Genomic DNA, 11,588 nt, shown 5'->3' with positions numbered 1-11,588 from the left:
ACCAATAGCGATGCAAACACATGTGCCAGTGCCTTTTGCATCATTAATTTGACTTCTACAAACAATAAGGTTTTATGGGTCCCTACAGTGATTATCCCATGAACTGATACTCAGGGCAGGAGCGTTTTGTATCTAGATATTGAAACTATTAATTGCCTTGATGCCATCAAAATCATAATCTGGACTAGCAGAAGTGCCTGGGTATAATGTCCCAGTACTCCCCAGACACTTGAAAGCTTATTTTAAATGTGGATTAGTGTATCATATTTTTAGAGGTCAGTGAAGATACGAGTATCAGGGAAAAAAAGATTTAAAATTTTAATCAAGGCTGAGAAGGCTACATGCAGAAGCACAGTAAATAAGGATAATACTTAAAATTTTATAGAGATATTAATTGTCCTTAATTTTCTTCTTTTTTTTTCTCCAGAGGAAACATTCTGATAACAGCACAGTTGCAAAAGGGTATTTAACAGAGCACTGATACAACTTCTGTTGCTTTCAGTGGAAAAAAGTGTGCAGAAGGGCAAAAGTCATTGGTCTCCATCTCCAGAAGATAAACATTTTCAAGTGGTCTCTGTCTCCTCCTTCATCTCCAGTTACCCAAGAGTGTGCAAAGGAACATTCCCACACACTTTCCTGTGGGCAAATCCCATGTCATGAATGACAGCTGTTTCCCTCCATCCCAAAGCCTATGTTCTTGGTATGTTCAGAACTCAGTTCTTTCCTCTCTGTTACTTATTTGCTCCACGAAGATGATGGGGATGATTTTTAAAACTCTCTCTGAATTGCCCAGAGCACTTTCAGAGTGAGAAAACTGACTAGATTTTACCCCATCTTTCTTGATAACCATCTGAATAAGCATTAAGACAGTTGAATATATATAGTAAAAGCCGATATTGACAGTATCATTTCCTCAGTTAATCTATAACATCTCTTGTGACCAAAGAAATTTATCTGTAGATTTTAAAATCATTGTTTGACTGCACTGAGATTATATCCTCCAGATACCTAATGCAGATTTTGTAGGCCATGGTCCTACACTATGTAGGCAGCACAGATATGAAAGAGACAGTGCAGAGTTATGGTCCCAGACCAAGGAAAATGTGTAAGGGCAATCCCCATTTCCATGACTTCTTAGCTGGAACTGTGACCTTCATACTGCTGAACATTAGCTTAAGAATGGCAGCCAGCATCACTATTCCTGAAAATGCAAGAATGACAATTATGTTCTTTACATGGCCTTCTGCTGGAAATTAAAAGACTAAGGGGTTAGAGGTCTTCTGGGGTTCTAGACCTCCTTGTAGCCAAGGGAGGGATGTAGGTACCCCCAGAGCAGCTAGCTGCCTCTCCAATGCCAGCTAGAAGGCAAAGTGGCACCTTCTACCACCCTAAATCAAGGGTTTCACATGTGAGAAGAACTCTCTGGAGATGTTTCTACCAAATAACCAACAGTTGGAAAACCTTTAGGTAAGAGATAAGACTCATCTAATTGAGTAGAGGTGTCTCATTCAGGTGTCTGTCAGGTTAGATTCTGTTCATCACTAAAGGAGAGTCTAGAAATCTCACTTGCAATTGTGTAGGGAGAGAGGAGGTAATACCACCCACGACTATTGTAATCTACTCTAACCAGGAATGAGGACAAAGAAATTAATGTGTGACCTATTAATACGAAAAGCCAAATTTTGAAAGTTCTGCCAAGCATTAAAACGTTGGTCCTACCTGTAAGTCATGTCATTACCCTCTTGGTCAGTAAAGCTTGGCTGAGCTTCTTCTGTGCAATCACTGAAATTTTCCACAGGGGCATTTTTGTCTTCCAAAAAGACTTCTTCCTGCCCATGGATACTCCTTCCCTGAAAGTGTTCATGGCAAGGTTGGATGGGGTTTTGCGTGACCTTATCTAGTGTCCCTGCTCATGGCAGTGGGGTTGGAATGAGATGGTTTTTAAGGTCCCTTCCAATCCAAACCATTCTATTATTCTACTGCAGCTCTTGTCATCTTTGATTACAGGATTAGCACTGGCCATAGAGAGATGGAAACATTTTGAGAGCTAGATTTGACCAAGTATTGGAAACACAGATGTGGAATATGACTAACTACCAACTCCATTTTCTTGTGTGTCCTTTGTCAAGCTAATCAAGATTGGTCCCTTCCAACTCAACATATTCTATGATTCTCTTTTCACTGATTGCTGTAGTTGCCTCCTGCTGTTTCACTAACACCTATGTGTGCCAACCAAGCCAATATAAACTCAAAAAAATATATTTACTCAACTGATGAGGTTAAAAAAACAATAAAAAAACATTCAACTCATAAATGTTCAAGTAGCACTCAGATGATTCTCTGTGTGCTACAGAGATAAAGTGCTAAGGTAAGTAGGACATGCAGAGAAATTACAAAAAACCCCAACCCAACTCAACAAGCCCCCCAACAAATAAACAGTCCCCCAAACAAAACCAACAGACACAACAGCAACAACAACAACAAAACAAATAAACAAAATCCAAACAAACAAAACCTAAACAAAAAAAAACCTAAACCCAAACCCAACTCTATTTTGTCAAAATTCTTTATCCAGTACCTGGTGAGAAGTGTGTAATTTAAGTCATGGGGTCACATACAGTGTCAAAGTGAAAATAACATTAAATTACCCAAATGCTCTCTTCAACAGGAATGCAGAAAAATGTAAGGCTGCATAAGCACTCCACTCAATAAATATTTGTGGGAACAAGGAAAAAATCAGTCAGAATCCTGCATATATAATCTCTAAGGCCCTCCACTGTAGTTTTCAGAAGATACCTTAGATGTGTGGCAACCTGTCCATTCAAGGAGTCCAGCAAATAATAATGATATTATTTAGTATGGCATTCCTGTGCCTATTGATCTGCTTTCATATGAATGTTGATTCTCTGCACCTTATTATGAGTGTGAAGGATCCTGACCAACCTGCACTCTGACAAATGATTCAGCATCTTTATTTAGGTTGAGTAACACCTTATGGATCAAAACTTAGCTGCGAAAGTATAGGAAACCCAGTTGTTTCAACAGAGTCCACAGGTCTTCTGGAAAGGATTAAAAATTACATTTTTTCACCTCTCTCAAATTTTTATGCCTTGAATAACATCACGTGTTGGGAGAGAGAACCCCATTTGTTTGAATTTCAGATAGATAAAAAAAAAATTATCTAGTTTATCTAAATTTATCTAAACACTACTTATAGTTGAAGTTTTCTAGGATAGGAAGGTACCTTTTTGTTCCGTCCTTGCACAGTGCTTTTCACATTGCCATTCTGGCTTTCAGTGGTGAGGTAAGGCAAGAATAATAAGGGAAAATGACATTTCTTCTTACATTTATATACATGGTCTACCTGTCCACCCGTTTCACTGTTTGAACCAATTTTAAGTGATAAACCAAATTATTCCACCCTCTTAAACATCTGCTTGTACTGAGAAAAATTTCTTCCTATTAAACTCCTGTGATTTTGATGGGCTTTTGGCAGGGATAAACCTGGCCCTGCGTGTCTAACCTATGCCTTGGACAAGCAGCAGAATTAGGGAATTTAATTAATTTCCTTTGCCTTGATTTGCAAACTGTGCAGCAATCTGCACATTTAATTCTATCCTTTGTGTATTATTTTTCTGAGCAAGGACAGAATTGGCTACAGATTTGACATCTTTGTGACAGTGAGTCTGTGGCAGCACTGAAAAGAAAGGAGAAAGCAGCAGGGTCACAGAGAGGACAAAAGGAAAAAATAGCTGTCTAAATCATATATCATTAAAGTGATGCTCATTGAATTACCTCTCTCAGGGCCTGTCAAAACATGTGGTGCCCTTGCAATATGATGTGAATTAAATGCCTTCTGGCCCCTGAAATATTGTTTTCAAGGCCAAATGTGTACTTTCACAGTTTCCCTCTAGTAACTACTAAGAAACGTTTGAAACATGCTGATTGACTCCTATGATTAGCAAAAACAGCTCAGGAACACAGCAGTGTGTGGCAGCTGTCTCTCAGAGGAAAGTCAGAACATGTGAGTACTTTCAGGCCCTTGGTGATGCTCACCGATAGCCCCATCCACTGAGAAATTGGTGAGCACAGCTTAAAGTTGCCGTGGGAGAGAAGAAAGTGTCACACAATGCTATGGTTTAGGAGGGAGCTCAAAGACTGTCTCGTTCAAACCTCTTTGCCATGGGTAGGGACGTCTTCCACTAGACTCTGTTGTTCAGTTGTAGCTAGACCAAATATCATTAACTGACTGAATCCTTTCAGTAATTATAATCTTATAATCTTATTTTGTCCCTTATTTTCTCTCTCTCTTTTTTTTTTTTTTGGAGAAAACTGCTGTCTGGCTGGGAGACATCAGATGGCCTTGGAAGATGGTTGTGGACCGGATGGGGATCACTCTTTTCTCGCAGGTGACAAGGGATAGGATGAGCGAAAATGGCCTGAAGCTTCACCAGGGGAGGTTTATACCGGATATTGTGAAAAATTTCCTCACTGGAAGAGACTGCCCAGGGCAACAGTGGAGTCCCCCTGAAGGTGTCCATAAAATGTGTGCATTGCTTTTGGGCACATGGGTTAGTGGTGGACCTGGTAGTGCTGGGTTAATTGTTGTGTGATTCTATGTGTCTATGATTCCATGATTCCATCTCCTTCAGGATATGAGGCTCTTTACATTCCACAGACATCACATCACAACAACTCCATGAATGCAACTTTCCCTCAGCAGCTCAGACCATTGAGGCACCAGAGGAACAGGTTCTTTCTCTCCTATTTATCTTAGATGTGAAAATTACAGGGGGAGTTGGGGGTGGTCACCTCTCTGCCAAATTCAGGTGTTCAAAAATCATAACAATGTCCCTCCAAAATCGTCACACTTAACACCTTTTTGTTTAATTTTTTTTTGAGTCTTACATTTTTATTATGCATATAAGCTTTTCTCTGAGATGATATTAACTAGAATTCCTTTTTGTCTTCTTCTCTTCCTGTTTTTATTGAAGTTTCAGTGGAGAGATAAACTTTTTCATTCTTGAAACCACGTTTTTGAAGAAAATTAATATATGGTTATACTTGCAACAGAAATGTTAAAATCAACATCAAATTTATTCATGTTAATTATAATAGATTCATGATTTCCAGGGTAAGGTTAATTTTTCATCTCAAAATCATAGGATCAAAATTTATCCATATATTTCCATTACGTGTAGAGGCCTTTTAAGATCTCTGTAAATTATATATTACAATCTTTGATTCCTTGAGAAAACTTAAATAAACTAAAACATATGAAGATGACATGAGTCTCCTGAGGAGACTACAGCATATCAGTGACAGATAGAGATGTAGAGTTCAAAACAGTAGGATACTAACGCTGCTCTCCATCTAAAGTACCCATGAATACTCTCCAAGGGCCCCCTGTGTGCCCCAACTTCACCAACATATCCTCAAAAATTATTTTTCAGTGAATTTTTTTTTTGGTTTGGTTTGGTTTTTGTTTGTTTGGGGTTTTGTTTGTTTGTTTGTTTGTTTGTTTTCTCTAGCACTACAAGCCTAAAAAATGCCACAGTTTGTTTGGATATGGGTTCTTTCGTTTGTTTGGGGATTTTTATGTGGTGTAATACACTGTATTTTAAAAAAGGAGGGACAATAGTCACATCTTATGTATTCTGCGAATCTTACAAAGGTCATGTCCAGGTTGTGATGGAGAGATGACAAGGCCAGGATTCTTACTACTTCTGAGGAAAATCTTTGCTATATATACCACAGCATTAGGGCAACACATGGAGAGGCCTCCACAAGAGACGAGTCTGATAACTGTTATTTTCTCACCCTTTCAAACATCCCTCTAGTGGCTGGCAGCATCTTTAGCACAGAATGATTTTCTTTCAATACATCACCCTTTTATTTATCAATTACTAACAGTGAATGAGACTGGTATTGGTATTTAAGAACAACACCTGTTAAGAAATCTTCTTATTCACAATCAGTTGTACTTATTTTTATCCAGCATACAATCTATGTATAATCTCTGTATGTATTCCAATTTTGGTAACATCAGTTTTACAACAATTTTACAGTGGAAGATGTGGTTTTAACATGAAGAGGTTGAGTCTTCAGCACAGGTGGCCCTCAGGTAAACCCATTATTATGTATATCTAGGGAAAAAAAAAAAAAAAAAGGATAGTGGATAGTTACCTGCTCATATCAGGAACTTATTTGCTGTGTTTCAACAGTTCTATAGGAGCAATCCCTGTAGCCCCCATAAACTTATTCCATATTTCCTTCCATGGTACCTGCAGTCTCACTGTGTGGAAAGCATGGCAATCGGTCCTGAGCCTTGCCCAAGGTCACAGACAGAATTAGTAATAAGCCAGGGAAGGAAGAGCCCAGGTGTTCTGGCATCTGGGCTGTTGTCCTGGTCACTGCACTTCAGCGCCTCCACAACAACACAGTATCACTCCGTGTTGGAAGGTAGTTCGAAGGACTCATGTTCCTTGGTGGGTGATAATTTTTGGAGTGCTGACCTCATACACTAGCCCTGGCTAATTCCCACAATAAGTAGGGAAGCAGAAATCTCACAGGTTTGCACCCAGAAAGCCTGGGACATGTTTTTAGCTTGGTATCTCACCTCTCTTTTCTTCACGTAGTGATCAAAATGACAGAGTATTTGATTTCTTTCATCTGCTGTAACCCTTTGTTATTTATTAGGAGTTTCAAGGTGCTGAGCACTTCTGTGAAGTGCTGAGCACCCTGAAGTTTCAGAGATTGCCAATTAAAGGTGTGCAGCACCCTTCAAGTCTGTGACTTACGAGAGTGATTGTGTTGAAAGGGAAAAGAAGTCTTGTCCTGTTAATTACAGGTTCAATTAAAGCACAAATCACATCAAAAGTACAACTCTGGAGGAAACTCAGTGCAAGCACATTTGACATGCATAAAAGACAAATAGGCCTTTTGATTGGCTTGAAGGTTAACGTGCTCATTAGATTATATCAGTTCATTATGCAACTGCGCTTGTGCCTACAGTATGATATATAGTAATCAACAGGAGCATTTCAGGGATAAAATAGCAGGGGGAAAAAAAAATAACTGTTCAGCATGAACAGTTAAAAAGATGAACTGGACAGAAAGCTCATTTTTTCAGACGTGGTAGGCCCATTTCATCAAGGAAAAAAAAATAATTTCTTTTGAGATGCAAATAAAATAGTAAAGCAACTTGGCTTAGAAGGTACAGAGATGCAGATTTGGGCTGACAATGTTTATGATGACCACAGCTTTCTTGTTTTTCCCCTTTACCCTAACATAATTGCTTTTGACTGGGCAAATCATGTTGTTCTCGTTGTAATGTCATTGCAATTTATGATTCCATAAGGCACTTGAATAGATTTTTTGTTTTTATATGCTTTGCATTTCATTTTAATGTCACCCAAGGAAATTGCATACCTAAAGCTGTACGTGCTACTTATTATTAAATACTAAATGGTACCTTTGCCCTCCTCCCCATTCTTGATTACAATCAAGATGTGTTTTAGATTTTATTACAGAATTACTTTCCTACTCAGTTAGAGCCTTAAGGTTAATTTCTGCTTATACTTCTCACTAAATGTCAAGCTTAATGCAGGTTTTATGTGAATATAGGGGAAAAACCCATCCACAAGAGTTAGATGTAGCCTGGTGGGGAGCTTTACACACACAACACCAAGGCAAAATTTTGATCCTGGGATGGAAGAAATGGTACAGGTTACATGGATTCCTTTGTGAGTTTTGCAGAAATTACAAGTCAAGTGTCCTCATGTACCTTGACAACAGTAGAAGATCTTACCAGAAAAAGTATAACATACATAATATGTAGTTGAAGACTGCTCTGCCAGCACCCAGTCTGTGTGGAATCCCCCCAGTGTGGGGAAACTAATATTTTATTGAAGTCTTCCTCCCCGGTGTTCTGGCTCCCTGCAACCAAAGGAAGCATCCTGAGGATTCCTCTTGGAGAATCCAATGAAGTCAAAAGTCCCTACTCCTACAATAGATTATTATTTCTCCTACTTACTGGTATTAAAAGTTTGATCATTTCCCAGATTACGATACATTAAAGCCTCAAGGATCTAGAGAAGAAAAAAATATCAAAATGCTCACAGTGCTAAAATTGCTCATTAATGTCTTTATAATGAATTATTTATTCTACAAATTATAGCACAATGTAAATAAGAAAACAATGATATTGCAGTCATTTTCTGAGCACAAAGGCTTTACCACATCCAAAATCTTACAGATTTGTAAAACACCTCATGACAGCACATGTTATTATCTTATGGAAGGTTTTGCATGGAAATCTAAAAATAACATCTTTTTCTGTAGACAGTTTTGGTTAGAAATTTTTTTTTTTTTTTTTTACTTTAGAAGGTAAGTTATATTTTTTTCTTCTTATGAAGTTGGTACTTTTCCTTCAGAAATCATTTTCTTTTCTCCAAGCAAGAGAAAAAAAAATTATCAGATCCTCAAATTTCAACGGTTTTCATTTAAAGTTTTCAGTGGACTCCACTTATGTGGGCAGAAAACGCAGCAATGGATATTATATTCATACTCTAAATTTTTACTGTCTTCTAGGGAATTATTAATAGAGAAATGCTCTCCTTGTCTGTAAGAGGAAGGGAATTTTAACCTTGCCTCTTAGAAAGCGCATAAGAATCTAACATGCAAGACAGTTACTGAGGGATTGATGTGTCAGCACGCAAGATTAAAACATATACAGAAAAAAATTACCATAGGCCTTATAAGCTATTAATGTATATCTTTATTTATTGCAAGTTAAAGGTTTTGTAATAAAAAAGAGCATGCACACACAACCCTACATAAATATATACACATAGAGTTATAAAATAATAATTTATATGAGCAACCCAATGGGAAACCAGCAGAGATATTCAGATTTAACTGACAAGCAGTAGCTGCGAAGCTTCTGATATATACCTAAGGGGCAACATTTTAGAAAAGAGATAACAAGAAGATATTATATTAATATTAATAAAGTTTTATTTCCGAGGGGAAAATATGATCAAGTACTTTGCTTTCTAGGCTCCCTTTTTTTTTTTTTAATTTCTGTCAAAGTTAGAAACAAAATCATACTTAACCAGTTGCTCCTTTTTCATATAATTCTTTTAAATTATACATGAAAAAAAACAAAAGGGATGTTGAGCAATGAGGTTAACAGAGCCATACTCCTCAGATGATGTGTGATGATCAAGGCTTGGTGTCAAATATTTTTAGCCAAGTCAAATCAGTCTATTCATGTTCATGTACCATAAAATTCACTTTTACAAGGATAACTATAACATTTACATTAGAAAGGAACACGTGAAATCTTAAAGTCTTTACATATATCTTGAGTATTTCTATAGTGATATATAAAATGAGAATACGTATTTTAACTTTACAAGAATCATGGCTTCATAGCTGATTAAATTTTGTAATAGATTACGTATTCTCTGGAGACTCAGGAAGCCCAGATCTGTTTCCTTTTGTAGTAACATCCTATTCAAGGGCAGCCTTGCAAGGTCTCATGCCAACGATCAAACCTGATACCCTTTATTAAGTGGTCCAAATTTGGAGGTCTTCTTTCTTGGCTTTACTTTTAATAAATCATGGGCAATTAACAATGCCTGAAGGCATGGATTTTTTTCAGATCTGTTAATTTTCATATTTCAGATACCTCTTTCTCATCAAGAAATATACTTGAAGGCTACTTGAGGTACTACAGGACTGCCTCATGAAAACTGATTGGAAAACTTATTTTTAACTCTGTGAACAAGAAAAATTCCTACTTTTTCCTTCTCTCCTCCCTTTTTCTCTTGTTCTTTCTAACCTCAGGCTAGGAGGAAGGACCTTGAAGTCTTGAATAATTATGAATTGAGAAGGGAAAACAAATAATTATTTTCGTGTGGGTTAAACATTTCTGATATTCTATGTTAATAAATTTTGATTTTCACAGTCTCTTTGTGTTAACTTATGTCACAAATTCAGGATAAAAACAAAGTCAATTAAAGAAATTGAAATTTAAAAGAAAGAAGTAATTGTTTGTACTGAGAATTTTCTGAACTTTTTTTTTTTTTTTTGTAAAGAGTTTTTATATCACTCCCTGCAAGAAAACAGGAAAACATCTGTTGTTTTTGAAAGATATCATAATCACAGCTAATGTGCAAGTCTCCCATTCTCCCCTTTCCTTCTTTGAGTGGCTAAAACCTTTAGCTAAGTAGAGATTTCATCTACATCACCAAATTAAAATGACTGTGCTGTTGATGTGCACATTAGCTCTGAAATCTGCAAGGCATATTGGTAAACTTGATAATGAAGCTTTAAAATAAGGGTAGTCAAGATGTTCTTGAATGCAAAAGAAATGCAAGACACACCTTGAAAGAGCATTAGCATAGCTATTACCAAAAAAGTAAAGGGAGATTATCTGCATATGCATAAAGATATTGAAGAGACATAAAGTGCACTTGACAGCAGACCACAGAGTTTGGAATTGGAGAGCTCAGTGGATCATATCTCATAGCATTTGTCAGTGATACCCACTGGGAAAGCTACACACCATCAAGAAACTCAGACTACAGTCTATGGTCTTCAGACCTTGGCTCTTGCTTGCTTATATTCTGTGGACTATTCATGTTCCTCTTGATGTGTGGAGTCCAAAGCTGCATCAAATATTTCAGTTCAATATTCCAGCAGAGTAGAGTAGATCAGAATAATTACATATGTTATAGAAGATGTTGTTTCTATTTATATCATGGAAAATCATATATCACACTGAAAAAATCAAGAAATTTTTATTATTCTTCATAGCTCTCACATCCACTGAAACAGAGATAATTCCCCTCCAGCTATTCCCTGATCATCATTTGTACAGCATTTCCACCTGTATTTAGAAATTCATATTTACCCCCCTTTTACAGAACTATTTATTTAGGTTTTTAGGATAATTCTCACTACATTTATGGTGTAGGAGGCAGGAAAACACAGAGCAGGAACTAGACACCAGTGGTGTGCCCCAGGGATGAGTGCTAGGCCCAGTCCTGTTTAACATCTTTATCGATGATTTAGATGAGGGGATTGAGTCCATCATCAGCAAATTTGCAGATGACATCAAGTTGGGAGGGAGTGTCGACCTGCCGGAAGGCAGGAGGGCTCTGCAGAGGGATCTGGATAGACTGGAGAGATGGGCTGACTTCAATGGGATGAAGTTCAACAAGGCCAAGTGCCGGGTCCTGCACTTTGGCCACAACAACCCCCTGCAGCACTACAGGCTGGGCACAGAGTGGCTGGAGAGCAGCCAGGCAGAAAGGGACCTGGGGGTGCTGATCGACAGGAGGCTGAACATGAGCCAATAGTGTGCCCAGGTGGCCAAGAAGGCCAATGGTATCCTGGCCTGCATCAAGAACAGTGTGGCCAGCAGGAGCAGGGAAGTGATCCTTCCCCTGTACTCAGTGCTGGTGAGGCCACACCTTGAGTATTGTGTTCAGCTCTGGGCCCCTCAGTTCAGGAAGGATATTGAGGTGCTGGAGCGGGTCCAGAGAAGAGCAACGAGGCTGGTGAAGGGACTTGAGCAC

General features: G+C 38.0%; 1 long non-coding RNA gene across 1 annotated transcript in view; it reads left to right on the top strand.

Moving 5' to 3' along the window:
- The window catches only part of LOC114058097, a 24,286-nt gene that overhangs the window by 11,027 nt on the left and 1,671 nt on the right, over window positions 1–11,588 (top strand). Inside the window, exon 2 of the long non-coding RNA XR_003571372.1 lies at window positions 4,592–4,597. This is a non-coding gene — a long non-coding RNA (uncharacterized LOC114058097). The remainder of the gene's footprint in view (window positions 1–4,591; window positions 4,598–11,588) is intronic.

Source organism: Empidonax traillii, unplaced genomic scaffold (assembly GCF_003031625.1).
Source record: "Empidonax traillii isolate 1590-97213 ecotype Southwest subspecies unplaced genomic scaffold, ASM303162v1 scaffold10:size5872457, whole genome shotgun sequence".
NCBI classification, from domain to species: Eukaryota; Metazoa; Chordata; class Aves; order Passeriformes; family Tyrannidae; genus Empidonax; species Empidonax traillii.
The sequence above is the reverse complement of the archived record's forward strand: the minus strand, read 5'-3'. Positions and strand labels throughout refer to the sequence as shown.